We start from the raw sequence: 13,358 nt of genomic DNA on the forward strand, positions 1-13,358 counted from the left end.
AAATTGATAGTCGTAGAGCCAACCATAGGCGGCGCAATAGCGCTGCCAGTAGAAAGGCCTCAGGAGTTCCCACGGGGACTCCTAATATGGGCATAGAGTCCCTAGGGAGAAAGATTGCGGGATCAGTCAATGACCTCGTTCTCCATGGTCGATGTTGTTGTTGTTGTTGTTTTGGCCATGTGCATAGAGTCATTAGGGAGAACACGTGGTTAATTAAAAGAGATTGGGAATTTGGAACACCTATGTTGTCAGTCATTAACCAAAATTATTTCCGGCCAACGTTTAATAATGTCTGACAGGTACTGTCAATCATTAATCAAATTGTTTCCAGGCGAAGTTTAATAATGTCTGACAGGTGATGTCAAGATTGATTGATATGTCATGAAATGGGAATTAATTTGTTGTTTCTAAGGGGAATTATTGATTCAAGAAATGGGGAATTAATTTGTTGTTTCTAAGGGGAATTATTGATTCACGAAAGGGGAATTAATTTGATGTTTCTAAGGGAAAAGTGGGGAAGAGATATATTGATTGCGTAATCGAAGGGAGAGAATTCCCGAGAAATTGATTACATAATCGGTAGAACCCTATAAGGAGCTCGTGACGGGAATCCATTTATGGGCATAGAATGACGTAATCAACTATGACAAATGGATTTCTGAGAAATTGATTACATAATCGGTAGAACCCTATTAGAAGGTCATGACGGGAATCCATTTATGGGCATAGAATGACGTAATCAACTAGGACAAATGGATTTCTTAGAAATTGATTACATAATCGGTAGAACCATATCAGAAGATCATGACGGGAATTCATTTATGGGCATAGAATGACGTAATCGACTAAGACAAGCAAGTTACTTTCTTAATGTCCATCCTAAACCCATTTTCCAACTTGAAGTACTTATCTTTTTCACTCACAACTATACTTTACAGCTTTTAGGATACCTCAACACCAAGAAATACTTTTCAAAAACCGTTTCGGAGCAAGTTACTTTCTTAATGTCCCTCCTAAACCCATTTTGCAACTTGAAGTACCTATCTTTTTCACCCACAACTATACTTTACAGCTTTTTGGTTGTCCCAACACCAAGAAATACTTTTCAAAGACCATTTCAGAACCAGTTCCTCTCTTAATGTCCCTCCTAAACTCATTTTACAAGTTGAAGTTCCCATCCTTTTCACCCGCAACTTTACTTTACAGCTTTTTGAATGCCCCAACTCCAAGCAATACTTTTCAAAAGGCATTTCAGAACAACTTCTTTTCTTAATGTCCCTTTTAAACCTATTTTCCAACTTGAAGTACCCATACTTCTCACCCACAACTTTACTTTACAGCTTCTGAATGCACCAAAAACAAGCAATACTTTTCAAAATTCATTTCAGAGCCACTTCTTTTCTTAATGTCCCTTCTAAACCTGTTTTACAAGTTGAAGTTCCCATCCTTCTTACACACAATTTTACTTTACAGCTTTTTGAATGCCCCAACTCCAAGCAATACTTTTCAAAAGGTATTTCAGAACAAGTTATTTTCTTAATGTCCCTTCCAAACCTATTTTCCAACTTGAAGTACCCATCTTTTTCACCCACAACTGTACTTTACAGCTTTTGAATGCCCCAACACCAAGAAATACTTTTCAAAAGGCATTTCAGAACCAGTTCCCTTCTTAATGTCCCTCCAAAACCCAATTTCCAAGTTGAACTACCCATACTTTTAGCTTAGAGTTTTAGTTTGGTTTAGTTTTAGTTAAAAGTTTAGAGTTTTTAGCTTAGAGTCTTAGCTTAGAGTTTTTGTTAGAGTTCTAGTTTATTTTAGTTTTAATTAAGAGTTTAGAGTTTTTAGCTTAGAGTCTTAGCTAAGAGTTTTATTTAGAGTTCTAGTTTAGTTTAGTTTAGTTACAGTTAAGAATTTAGAGTTTTAGCTTAGAGTCTTAGCTTAGAATTTTAGTTAATGTTATAGTTTGGTTAAGTTTTATGTAAGAGTTTCGAGTTTTAGCTTAGAGTCTTAGCTTAGAGTTTTTGTTAGAGTTCTAGTTTAGTTTTAGTTAAGAGTTTAGAGTTTTTAGCTTAGAGTCTTATCTTAGAGTTTTAGTCTGAGTTGAAGTTTGGATTAGTTACATCTAAGACTATCTAGTTTTAGCTTTGAGTCATGCCTTATAGTTTGACTTAAAGTTTTAGTTTTGCTAAGTTTTAGTTAAGAGTTTCACGTTTTAGCTTTGAGTCTTAACTTCGACTTTTTTTGTTAGAATTCTAGTTTAGTTTAATTTTAGTTAAGAGTTTGATGTTTTACATTTGAGTTTCAGTTAGAGTTCTAGTTTAGTTTAGTTAATAGTTTTGTGTTTTATCTTATAGTCGTAGCTAAGAGTTTTTTTTAGAGTTATAGTTTATTTTAGTTTTATTTAAGAGTTTAGAGTTTTAAGATTATAGTCTTAGCGTAGAGTTTATGTTGAAGTTCTAGTGTAGTTTAGTTTTAGTTAATAGTTTAGAGTTTTAGCTTAGAGACTTAGCTTAGAGTTATAGTTTTAGTTTAGTTTTAGTTAAGAGTTTAGAGTTTTTTAGCTTAGATTCTTATCTTAGAGTTTTTGTTATAGTTCTAGTTTAGTTTACTTTTAGTTAAAACCTCGATGTTTTAAACTAGAGTCATTCCTTAGAGTTTTTGTTAGAGTTCTAGTTTAGTTTAGTTTTAGTTATGATTTCATAATTTTAGATTAGATTCATAACTTAGAGTTTTTTTTTGATTTCTAGTTTTGTTTAGTTTTAGTTAAGAGTTTAGAGTTTTTAGCTTAGAGTCTTAACTTATAGTTTTACTTAAGTTTCAAGTTTGTTTTATAGATCATTAGAAGTTTAGTTTTTAGATTATAGTCTTAGCATATAGTTTTTTTTATAGTTCTAGTTTAGTTTAGTCTTAAATTAGAGTTTTTTGATAGAGTTCTAGTTTATTTTAATTTTAGTTAAGAGTTTAAAGTTTTAGCTTATAGTCTTAGCTTAGAGTTTTAGTTCTGTTGAAGTTTAGTTTTAGGTAAGAGTTTATTATTTTGGCTTAGAGTCTTATCTTATATTTTTTGTTAGATTTCTATTTAATGTTAGTTTAGTTAAGAGTTTAGAGTCTTTAGCTTAGAGTCTTAGCTTAGAGTTTTAGTCTTAGCTCCAGTATTGTTTAGTTTTAGTTACTCTTTTATAAATGTATCTTAGAGTCTTATATTATAGTTTTTTTTAGAGTTCTAGTTTATTTTAGTTTTAGTTAAGAGTTTAGAATTTTTAGCCCTAGTTTAGTTCAGTTTTATCTAAGAGTTCGATGTTTTACCTTAGAGTCATAGCTTAGAGTTTTTGTTAGAGTTCTAATTTATTTTAGTTTTAGTTAAGAGTTTAGAATTTTAGCTTAGAGTCTTAGCTTAGAGTTTTTTGTTAGAGTTCTAGTTTATTTTAGTTTTAGTTAAGAGTTTAGAGTTTTTAGCTTAGAGTCTTATCCTAGAGTTTTTGATATAGTTCTAGTTTAGTTTATTTTTAGTTAAGAGTTTGATGTTTTAACTTAGAGTCAGATCTTATAGTTTTAGTTAGAGTTCTAGTTTAGTTTAGTTTTAGTTAAGAGTTTAGAATTTTAGCCTAGAGTCTTAACTTAGAGTTTTTGTTAGAGTTCTAGATTATTTTAGTTTTAGTTAAGAGTTTAGAGTTTTTAGCTTAGAGTCTTAGCTTAGAGTTTTTGTTAGAGTTCTAGTTTATTTTAGTTTTAGTTAAAAGTTTAGAGTTTTTAACTTAGAGTCGTAGCTTAGTGTTTTTGTTAGAGTTATAGTTTAGTTTAGTCTTAACTTAGAGTTTTTTGATATAGCTCTAGTTTAGTTTAATTTTATTTAAGGGTTTGGTGTTTTACCTTAGAGTCTTAGCTTAGAGTTTTATTTAGAGTTTTAGTTTAGTTTAGTTTTAGTTAAGAACTTCGAATTTTTGATTAGAGTTTTAGCTTAGACTTTTAGTTAGATTTCTAGTTTAGTTTAGTTTTATTTAAGAGTTTAGAATTTTATCTTATAGTCTTAGCTTATAGTTTTAGTTAGAGTTCAAGTTTATTTTAGTTTTAGTTAAGAGTTTAGAATTTTATCATAGAGTCTTAGCTTAGAGTTTTAGTTAGAGTTCTAGTTTAGTTTATTTTTAGTTAACAGTTAAGAATTGTATCATAGAGTCATAGCTTTGAGTTTTGTTAGATCTCTATTTTAGTTAATTTTTAGTTAAGAGTTTAGAAATTTTAGCTTAGAGTCTTAGTTTAGATGTTTTTTTGAAGTTCTAGTTCATATTAGTTTTAGTTAAAAGCTTATAGTTTTAATCTTATAGTCTTATCTTAGAGTTTTTGTTATAGTTATAGTTTAGTTTAGTCTTAAATAAGATTTTTTTTTATAGAGTTATAGTTTAGTTTAATTTTAGTTAAGAGTTTGATGTTTTACCTTTGCGTTTCATTTAGATTTCTAGTTTAGTTTAGTTTTAGTTAAGAGTTTGATGTTTCACCTTAGAGTCTTAGCTTGGAGTTTTAGTTAGAGTTCTAGTTTAGTATAGTTTTAGTTAAGAGTTTAGAATTTTATCTTAGAGTCTTAGCTAAGAGTTTTTGTTAGAGTTATATTTTATTTTTTTTTTATTTAATATTCTAAAGTTTTTAGCTTAGAGTCATTCCTCAGAGTTTTTTTTTAAGTTCTAGCTTATTTCAAGTTTATTTAATAGCTTAGAGTTTAAGCTTGTAGCCTTATATTAGAGCTTTTGTTGCACATTAAGTTTAGTTTAGTAATAGATTATAGTTTAGAGTTTAATCTTAGAATCAAATCTTAGAGTTTTAATTAAATATGTAGTTTAGTTAATTTTTTGTCAAGAGTTTCGAGTTATAGCTTTGAGATTTATCTTAGAGTTATTTTTTATTTTTATTTAAGAGGTTAGATTTTTTTTTATCTTAGAGTATTATCTTAGAGTTTTGTTAGAGTTTTATTTAGATATCTAGTTTAGTTTAGTTATATTTTATAATTTAGAGTTTTATATTAGAGTAGAAGATTAGATTTTTAGTTAAGTCTACGTTTTAGTAAAGTCATAGTTAATAACTCGGTGTTTTAACTTAGTATCATGACTTACAGTTTTGTTAGAGTTCTAATTCAGTTTAGTTTAAGTTAATAGATATCGACTTTTAGCTTAGAGTCTGAGCTTCGATTGTTTGTTGGAATTTTAGTTTAGTTTAGTTTTAGTTTAGAGTTTTAGATTATGCTTAGAGTTTAAATTATAGTTATAGTTTGGTTTATTTATAGTTATAAACTTAGAGTCTTCTGTTATTGTCATAGCTTATATTTTTTACTTAAAGTTCTAGTTTTGTTAATTTTTATTTAAGAGTTTAGAGTTTTATCCGAGTCTTAGAATTGAGTTTTCGTTAGAGTTCTAGTTTGGTTAAGTTTTAGTTAAGAATTTCAAGTTTTAGCTTAGAGTCTTAGTTTAGAGTTTTCGTTGAAGTTCTATTTTAGTTTAGTTTTAGTTTAGAGTTTTATCTAATACTTAGAGTTTAAATTATATTTATATTTTTGTATAGTTTTAGTTAAGAGTTTAGAGTTTTTAGATTAGAGTCTTAGCTTAGTTTTATTTAGAGTTCTAGTTTAATTTAGTTTTAGTTAAGAGTTTAGAGTTTTAAAGTAGAGTCTTAGCTTAGAGTTTTAGTTAGAGTTAAAAGTTTACTTTAGTTACAGTTAAGAATTCTAGTTTAGTTTAGTTTTAGTTAATGTTTTATATTGATGGATTCGTTTCTTATATTATTGTTTTTTTTGTCTTTCTGTTTAATTTCAGTTTTAGTTAAGAGTTTAGAGTCTTTAGCTTAGAGTCTTAGCTTAGAGTTTTTGTCTTAGTTTTAGTATAGTTTAGTTTTAGTTACTATTTAGTAAATGTAGATTATATTCTTATATTATAGTTTTTGTTAGAGTTCTAGTTTATTTTAGTTTTAGTTAAGAGTTTAGAAATTTTAGCCCTAGTTTAATTCAGTTTTAGTTAAGAGTTTGATGTTTTACCTTAGAGTCATAGCTTAGAGTTTTAGTTAGAGTTTTAGTTTAGTTTAGTTTTAGTTAAGAGTTTAGAATTTTAGCTTAGAGTCGTAACTTAGAGTTTTTCGTAAAGTTCTAGTTTAGTTTAGTTTTACTTAAGAGTTTAGAGTTTTTAGCTTAGAGTCTTAGCCTAGAGTTGTTGTTAGAGTTAAATATTCGTTTACTTTTAGTTCAGAGCACTATTTTTCACCTTAGAGTCATAGATTAGATCTTTAGTTAGAGCTCTAGTTTAGTCTAGTTTTAGTTACTAACATCTAGTGTTTTATGTTTTGTAACTTATAAATTTTTTTAGATGTCTAGTTTATTTTAGTTTTAGTTAATGAAAATATAGTCACACAATATAACCGAATAATGATTTATTTTTAAATTAATTTTAAATAATCTCTATATAGTCTAATTGAATAGAATAAAGACTAAAATCTTGGCTTAATAAAAACTCATAATGTAATAACAAACTAATGTACATAGAAGTTTTCATCATTAAATTAAGCTAAATACACTTCACTAAACCTAAATGGCCCTGCATTGTTTCAATTTTTTTAACTGATTCTTTTCAGCCTTCTACCGAATAAGTCTGTTTAAGGCATGGGCTCTTTAATAGTGAATAGGGACTTAGTCCCGGCTGATTCTGAGTAACGAAACCGTGCTCGATAGTTCTGACTTTGAATATACTGTCACGTACTATAATAATTAATTTTTTACTTGTCTTTTTAATCTTTCATATGAACATTTAATTTTAATGATTTCACTATTAGAATTAAATATAGTAAAAAAAAAAAATTGTAGTAAGGGGTAGGGATAAAAAAAGAATTAAAAAGTCAAACCATTGGGAAAATACAATCCATGGGACTTTTGAAAAAAGAACGTTCGCACCGAAAAGAGAATGTTCTTCTCTTACCGTGTTTTTATAATTTAAGTATATTATTATATATTTCTATATAGTATTTTTTTTCTTTTTATTAAAAAATGGGCCACAAAAACATCAGTTAAGTCTCCATATAATACTAAAAAAAAAATAAAAAAATATATTTAAAATAAGTCACGACGCAAATTAGCGTGTTTGAAATGAATTTGCAAAAATATCGAGTATTAATATAAGTCCTCCTTGAAAAAATCTCTTACTAACCCCTCCCCCTCCCCAGCGCTCATAACTAAACCTAATTATATTAAACATTTCCCACTAATTGAATTATATCGTATTGCAATTTTACAAATATATTCACAGATATTGTAAATTTACAAATTTACCTCATGTCAACCTTCTCGGAACCTGTCCCCCCCGCACCTCCCTTCCAATACGTTTGTTTAAGTAGACGTTGGTAATATTAGTTGATTAATTTTGATTTTTTTCAAAAACAAGAAATGAATTTTTCTTCATAATAATAAACTGAAAAAACAACAAATTTATTAAAAAAGACAATCATTTATATAAACACCACTAAATAAATAGATTATATAAAATTTTACATATGTGCCATACCTGGACCCACCAACTTTTTACTCCACCGTAAACTTCCACTACTACCTCCACCCGGTCCTCCCTTCGACACAACCCCACCCAGTGTCACCACTCCGTCACGCTAAGTCAGTACAACAACACAAAAATGTAGTATCGAAAAATCCCATATACCACCCTCTGAATACCTAAATGACATAAATTGTAATTCAAAATGCCATAATATACTCGAGTTGTTAAAAAAACTTATATCGCATCTAGTCTATCATTTATGATCGAAGTAGACCACCATTCATTCCGCAAAGCCCCCCCCCTCATGGGGCCGGATACGTCGCCTCCATATAGAGGCGGTGACTGGAGAATCTTAACTCTCTATATTACGTAGAGACTTTGTAGCTACTAGATCTATTTCTGGTTGTAATCACTCTGACCTGTATAGTCAGAGTACTCGAAACGTAGTCTCCTGCCGATCTCCGCCCACCTTTTATCAACTCTATCGTTCGTGTATAGAACAAGAAACGGGTATAATGTCATTCAAGCACTTTGTGTTTTCGTCTTTGTATTCATTTAAAGGCTTATCTTCTTGCAGAGATATTAGTTTCTCCCAATGCCTAACCATGCTAACTAGTCTATTCACTCTTACACTAATAATGATAATTACCTAGGTATAATGCCAAATATGGACGCCTACTTTTTTTAAGGACTCTTCATACACTACTAGTACCACTCCAGAGTATCCAAAATAGGGCGTGTGTTACAGGGACTCCTCAGCCCCTACTAGCAGAACTCCAAAGGATCTTAAATAGTAACCCCAAGAGCGAGTTGTAGCACCAATCCGATAACTTTATAACCTCTCAGTGAGAGATTTGGTGCGGCGTCAGTGGCTGTTTTCCACAAGTACATCCACTACCCTTGCTCTGATGATATATCTACTTTTACCGCCATCCGTCTGGCACCTGTGGTAAACACGTAGAAGTATGGTACGGTCGAGTTACCTCGTGAACACATCCCATGATTACTTAAGGAGTGGCTGCCCCTTTTGGAATGTTCTCCCGAGAGGGATTATCCTGAAAACCCATATGTTGACTTGTTTAAAGGAAATTCAACAGACACAGCTCTAGGGAAAAGACCAAAGTAAATGTTATTCCTTTTTTAGTATATTACTAATATAATGAATTTTTATTTTTTTATCGCAGTGAAAGAAGTGAATTGGTTAGTGCAGGGCACGGTCGTACCCCGAGGGGGGGGGTTAACCTCCCCCCCCCCAGACAGTGGGGGGGTAAGCTAAAAATATGACATACAAGGTATAATAGACAAGGTTTTTGGGTGGTTTCGTGGTGTTGGGGTGTGGACCCCCCCCCCCCCGAAATTGGTACGTTTAGTACAACCCCCGCAGAAAAAAAATCCTTGTTAATGACTTCTGTTTGTCTAGTATAATTAACTGCACTATTGAGTTAAATTAATTCAATCTGAAGACACTCCCTCAAGTTCAAAAAATCAATACAAACGGTTTAAAAGAATCTTTTGAAAGGTAATTTTTTTTTTTAGTAAGATGTTTTTTTTTCAAGTTAATGAATTTTATTTGTTAGTTTATTTTAATAATAGCTTATAATCTATAAAAAAATAATATCAATTTTTACTATAAAAAAATAATATACTTTTTAATTTTACAAACACAATAGCCTTTGTTATTATCCACACATACTAGCCTTTGTTATTCGTTTATTTTTATTCCGATTTTTGGTTATAGCAATTTACACATTCCTGGTTCTCTTTTTTTCTACTATAGCTACATATTTGAACTATTTGTATATTTTTGAAAAGATTTTTGATCAGATATTCTTTGGACCAATCAAGGCTTGTCCAAGATATTCGACGAAAGCGTGCAGTCCCCAAAGTGACAAATACAACCAAGACGAGAAACAAATTACAAATTTTCCAGGCGTTTTTAAGAAGAATCGTAAATTATCTTGAAAAATTGCCAAGGAAATAGTTAGAAAATTCCAATTTATTTTAATTAAATTGAATGTTCTTAAAAAAAAATTTATAATTTTTTTTAAGATAAGCAGTCAAATTAATGACTTACAATGCAGTTCGGTCGCCTGACATAATTATCAAATATTCTAGCACAACGAATTGTGGTTATTCTTAAAGAATTGCGTAAATTTTAAATAAATTCTGGACTCTGTGGAGAGTTCATTTGCCAATATACAGTTAAAAATTTACATCGCCAGTTTGAAATGTTTGACTCTCAAAAGTCCCAAAAAACTTTTCAATTAATCGAAGGATGTTGTACCTTATGTTAACCGTGTGCAAATCGTACTATACACCATATCAGTTTTTTGTTTACCCATATTTTTGATAATTAAATTTAATAACAATTCCCGACTCCTATAATTTTTCTTCTCTTTTTTCAATAATTCCTATATGTGTTTTCTTACTAAGTAATTTATAAATAAAACGAAAAAAATCCTATTATTAAATTACACATTGGGGTATGTGGGGGGGGGGGCGCAATTTCTTATCACAAAATACATTATTATTACTTCTTTTTATTTGGTGTGTACAAATTTTTAATATTATACTAACAACAAAGACATTTAAAATATAAAAAAAAAAATTGTATAATTTTAAAAGTTAGGAGGGAGATGGGTAAAATCCTCCCTACATCTCTCCTTACATTTCGACCTCCACGTGGTTAAGACTCAGTAGGGCCAAAAAAATACTCACTCTTAACATCCTACTGAAACAGTTCGACGATTTGGTCAAACCTCTGGTACAGGATGTAGTCAGATGATAAATCTATCAGTGAGAGGCAGTAACTGTGTTTCCGCGGTCTGCGATAAACACTGAAATTCGAGAGAGGGTTGGCACATTGTCGATAAGGACCTGCTGTCAAGACGTCAATTAGATTGGACTGATAGTTGTTTATTGCGTAGTTAAAAATAAAGCTGTGTCGCGCAGAACTAAGGTAGTTGGTTAAAAAAACATAGTTTTTGTGTAAACAAGTATTGATAGTGTCATCATATTATGTTTTAAAATAAGATCTGTGTTGTAGGGAAGCTTACACCTGACACCGCATGTGCGTTGATAAAACCCCTCAACTGTTACACCGCGGACCGGTCGCCGCGAGTCTCAACCAGACACTTCTCTTTAACTTTTTCTCGACCCTTCCGGAGAGACCTCTTTTGTAGGGGGGCACACTGTGACTAAAGTGATGTACTTTTCCTTACGTCTACAGAATATCATTTTTCATACTGTTTGGACAACTGTTGAACAATAAAGTAAGTTTTCTTTCAAGTTTCCACTTTTAAAGCTTATCACATATTTTTCAGGGACTATTTCGACTGTATAATAGGAAAATAATATATGTTTCACTTATCTTCACTTGCACAGCTAATGACTAACCTTTATTTTCTTCAAATCTTGCTTAGTAAAAAAAGGAGACAGCCCAGAAGTGGATTAAATCACACTTGGACTGTGAGATTAAGGCTGCAGGGGTCCTCTCCATTTCACGGCCCTTATGCTACGGAGATCCTATACCCTTTCCTTACTGATACCACCTTACATCATCGGCTGTGCGCCCCAACGGAATTGTGTTAGGACCCCGCAGATTTGGTTACTCCTACCCCCCCCCCCACCTCCGAGTGTGAAAATTGAGTGAACTCTGTCAATTTAACAACTAAACTTTCTGCAAAAAAAAACCAAAGTTCAACGTTACATTTTTAAACACATCCGAAACCAAATAATACGATTAAGTGTTAAGTTTTATTCTCTTACATAGCACTACTCACTTTAATTCATTTGTCTGACCTCATAGGTAGCACAATCTAGCTGCCTAACTAAAGAACGATGTTGGCACAATGTATTATTTTTTATTATGTTTTTCTTTAGACCAGTGCACTTCGTATCGCAGAAGCTGTCATAGAAACTTGGAAAACGGCTCACTCGATTGGAAATCGGAATGGCTAGTGCCCTTTTTAATTGTCAAAAGTTATTGGAAGGCAACTATCACCCCTTCCACGCCTCCCAGTTCCCCACACACATCCAATTAAAAATTTGAGATAGCCATTTTGTTCAGCATTTTTGATTTCAACATAGAAATAATGTTTCTGAGGAGGACACTCCCCCCCAGTCCTCAATGCACGGAGTTTAAGTTAGTACCTGGGGCATATACGTTTTATACAGATAGTTTTTTAGTATTAACTTCAAAAAAGGACTCATTTGATTGGACATTCAAAGGGCTAGTGGACTTTTTAATACTTGAAAGTTATTGTAGGACAACTACCCTCTCCCTCACACCCACAATGTCCCCAAACACATCCACTCAAAAATGTGAGATAGATATTTTTTTAAGATTAGTTGACAGGTCTGAAAATTATGTTTTGAGGATGACACTCCCCCTACACCCCTCCGGGCAAGCGTGGTAGGTTATGCCGTGGGTCCGATAAGGTTTATAGAAAGTGTTGTCGTAAAAACTTCAAAAAGGGCTCACTCGATCGGAAATTGAAAGGGCGAGTGCCCTTTTTAACTGACCGTTCTCTCACCCCCACCATTTCCCCAAACACCTCACATCAAAATTTTGAGAGAGCAGTTTTTCTACGTAGTTTAAAGTTTTTGATATTAAGTCTTTGAGGATGACCCCCCCCAGCACTCAGGGCAAGGGTTATAATTTATGCGCTGGGGGCATATAAGGTGGTTATAGAGTGTTGTCATAGAAACTTCGAAGCTTCAATGGGCTAGTCCCCTTTTTAATAGTCAATAGTGATTGGAGGAATACTAACATCCCTACCACGCCCACCATTTCCCCAAGAACATCCAGTAAAAATATTGATATATCTGTTTTGTTCAACGTAGAACGTACTTGAAAGGTCTGGAAAATATGTCTTTGAGGATGACAACCGTCCCCCCCATCGTCCTCAGGACAAGGGTCGTAAGTTATGCATTGGGGAATACAGCGTTTTTATATAAGGTTTTGTTGTAGAAGGTTCAAAAAGGGCTCATTCGATTGGAAAAAGAGAGGACAGGTGCTTTTTTTATTATTCGAAAGGGATCAGAGGTCAAATGTCTCCTTCCACGCCTATCATTTCCCCGAACAACCTATCAGAAAGGTCAGGAAATTATGTCTTTGAGGATAAAAAAATCCTCCAGCCCTCAGGGCAAGGGTTGTAGGTTGTACCCTGGGGACATATAGGGATCTTACAGAAAGTGTGGTCATACAAAATTCAAAGGGGGCTCATTGGATTGCTAATCAGACGCTCTAGTGCTCTTTTTAAAAATCAAAATAATCAGAGGACAGCTACCATCTCCCTCTACACACCTCACATTGTCCCGAAATTCGTCTCATAGAAATTTTGAGATAGCTATTCTTATCAAAATGGTCTAAATATCATATATTTTTATACCTCCTCTTGTTGACCTGAAATGGAAAACTTGATACCAGTCGCAGAAAAATCTGTTTACTTTCTTTGATAGCTTGGATACACTTACACTACTTTGATTTGGTTAAACTTTAATATCAGAAGCAGCCCCAAAAGTTTGAACATAATACCCTCAGTTGTTCTTGGGATACTGCTGATATGCCTTATTAGTATTTAGAATTAACACTGTGATTTTTGTTTAATTCTTTTGCAAAAATTTAGTTTTTAAACATAACGTAAATTGGTTGGTGGGGATGGGGTGGGGGATTAGTTTCCCTCCAATCACTTTCGACTATTAAAAAGGACATCAGCCCTTTCTATTTTCAATCGAATGAGCCCTTTTCGAAGTTCTTACGACAACTCCTTTGATACAAAGTGCTCTAGTCTAAACAACAACAACAAAAAATACATTATGTCCACATCGATCTTTACT

The sequence above is a fragment of the Artemia sp. Qi Xiang Cuo genome, chromosome 1 (genome assembly GCF_049724085.1).
Source record: "Artemia sp. Qi Xiang Cuo chromosome 1, ASM4972408v1, whole genome shotgun sequence".
NCBI lineage: Eukaryota > Metazoa > Arthropoda > Branchiopoda > Anostraca > Artemiidae > Artemia > Artemia sp. Qi Xiang Cuo.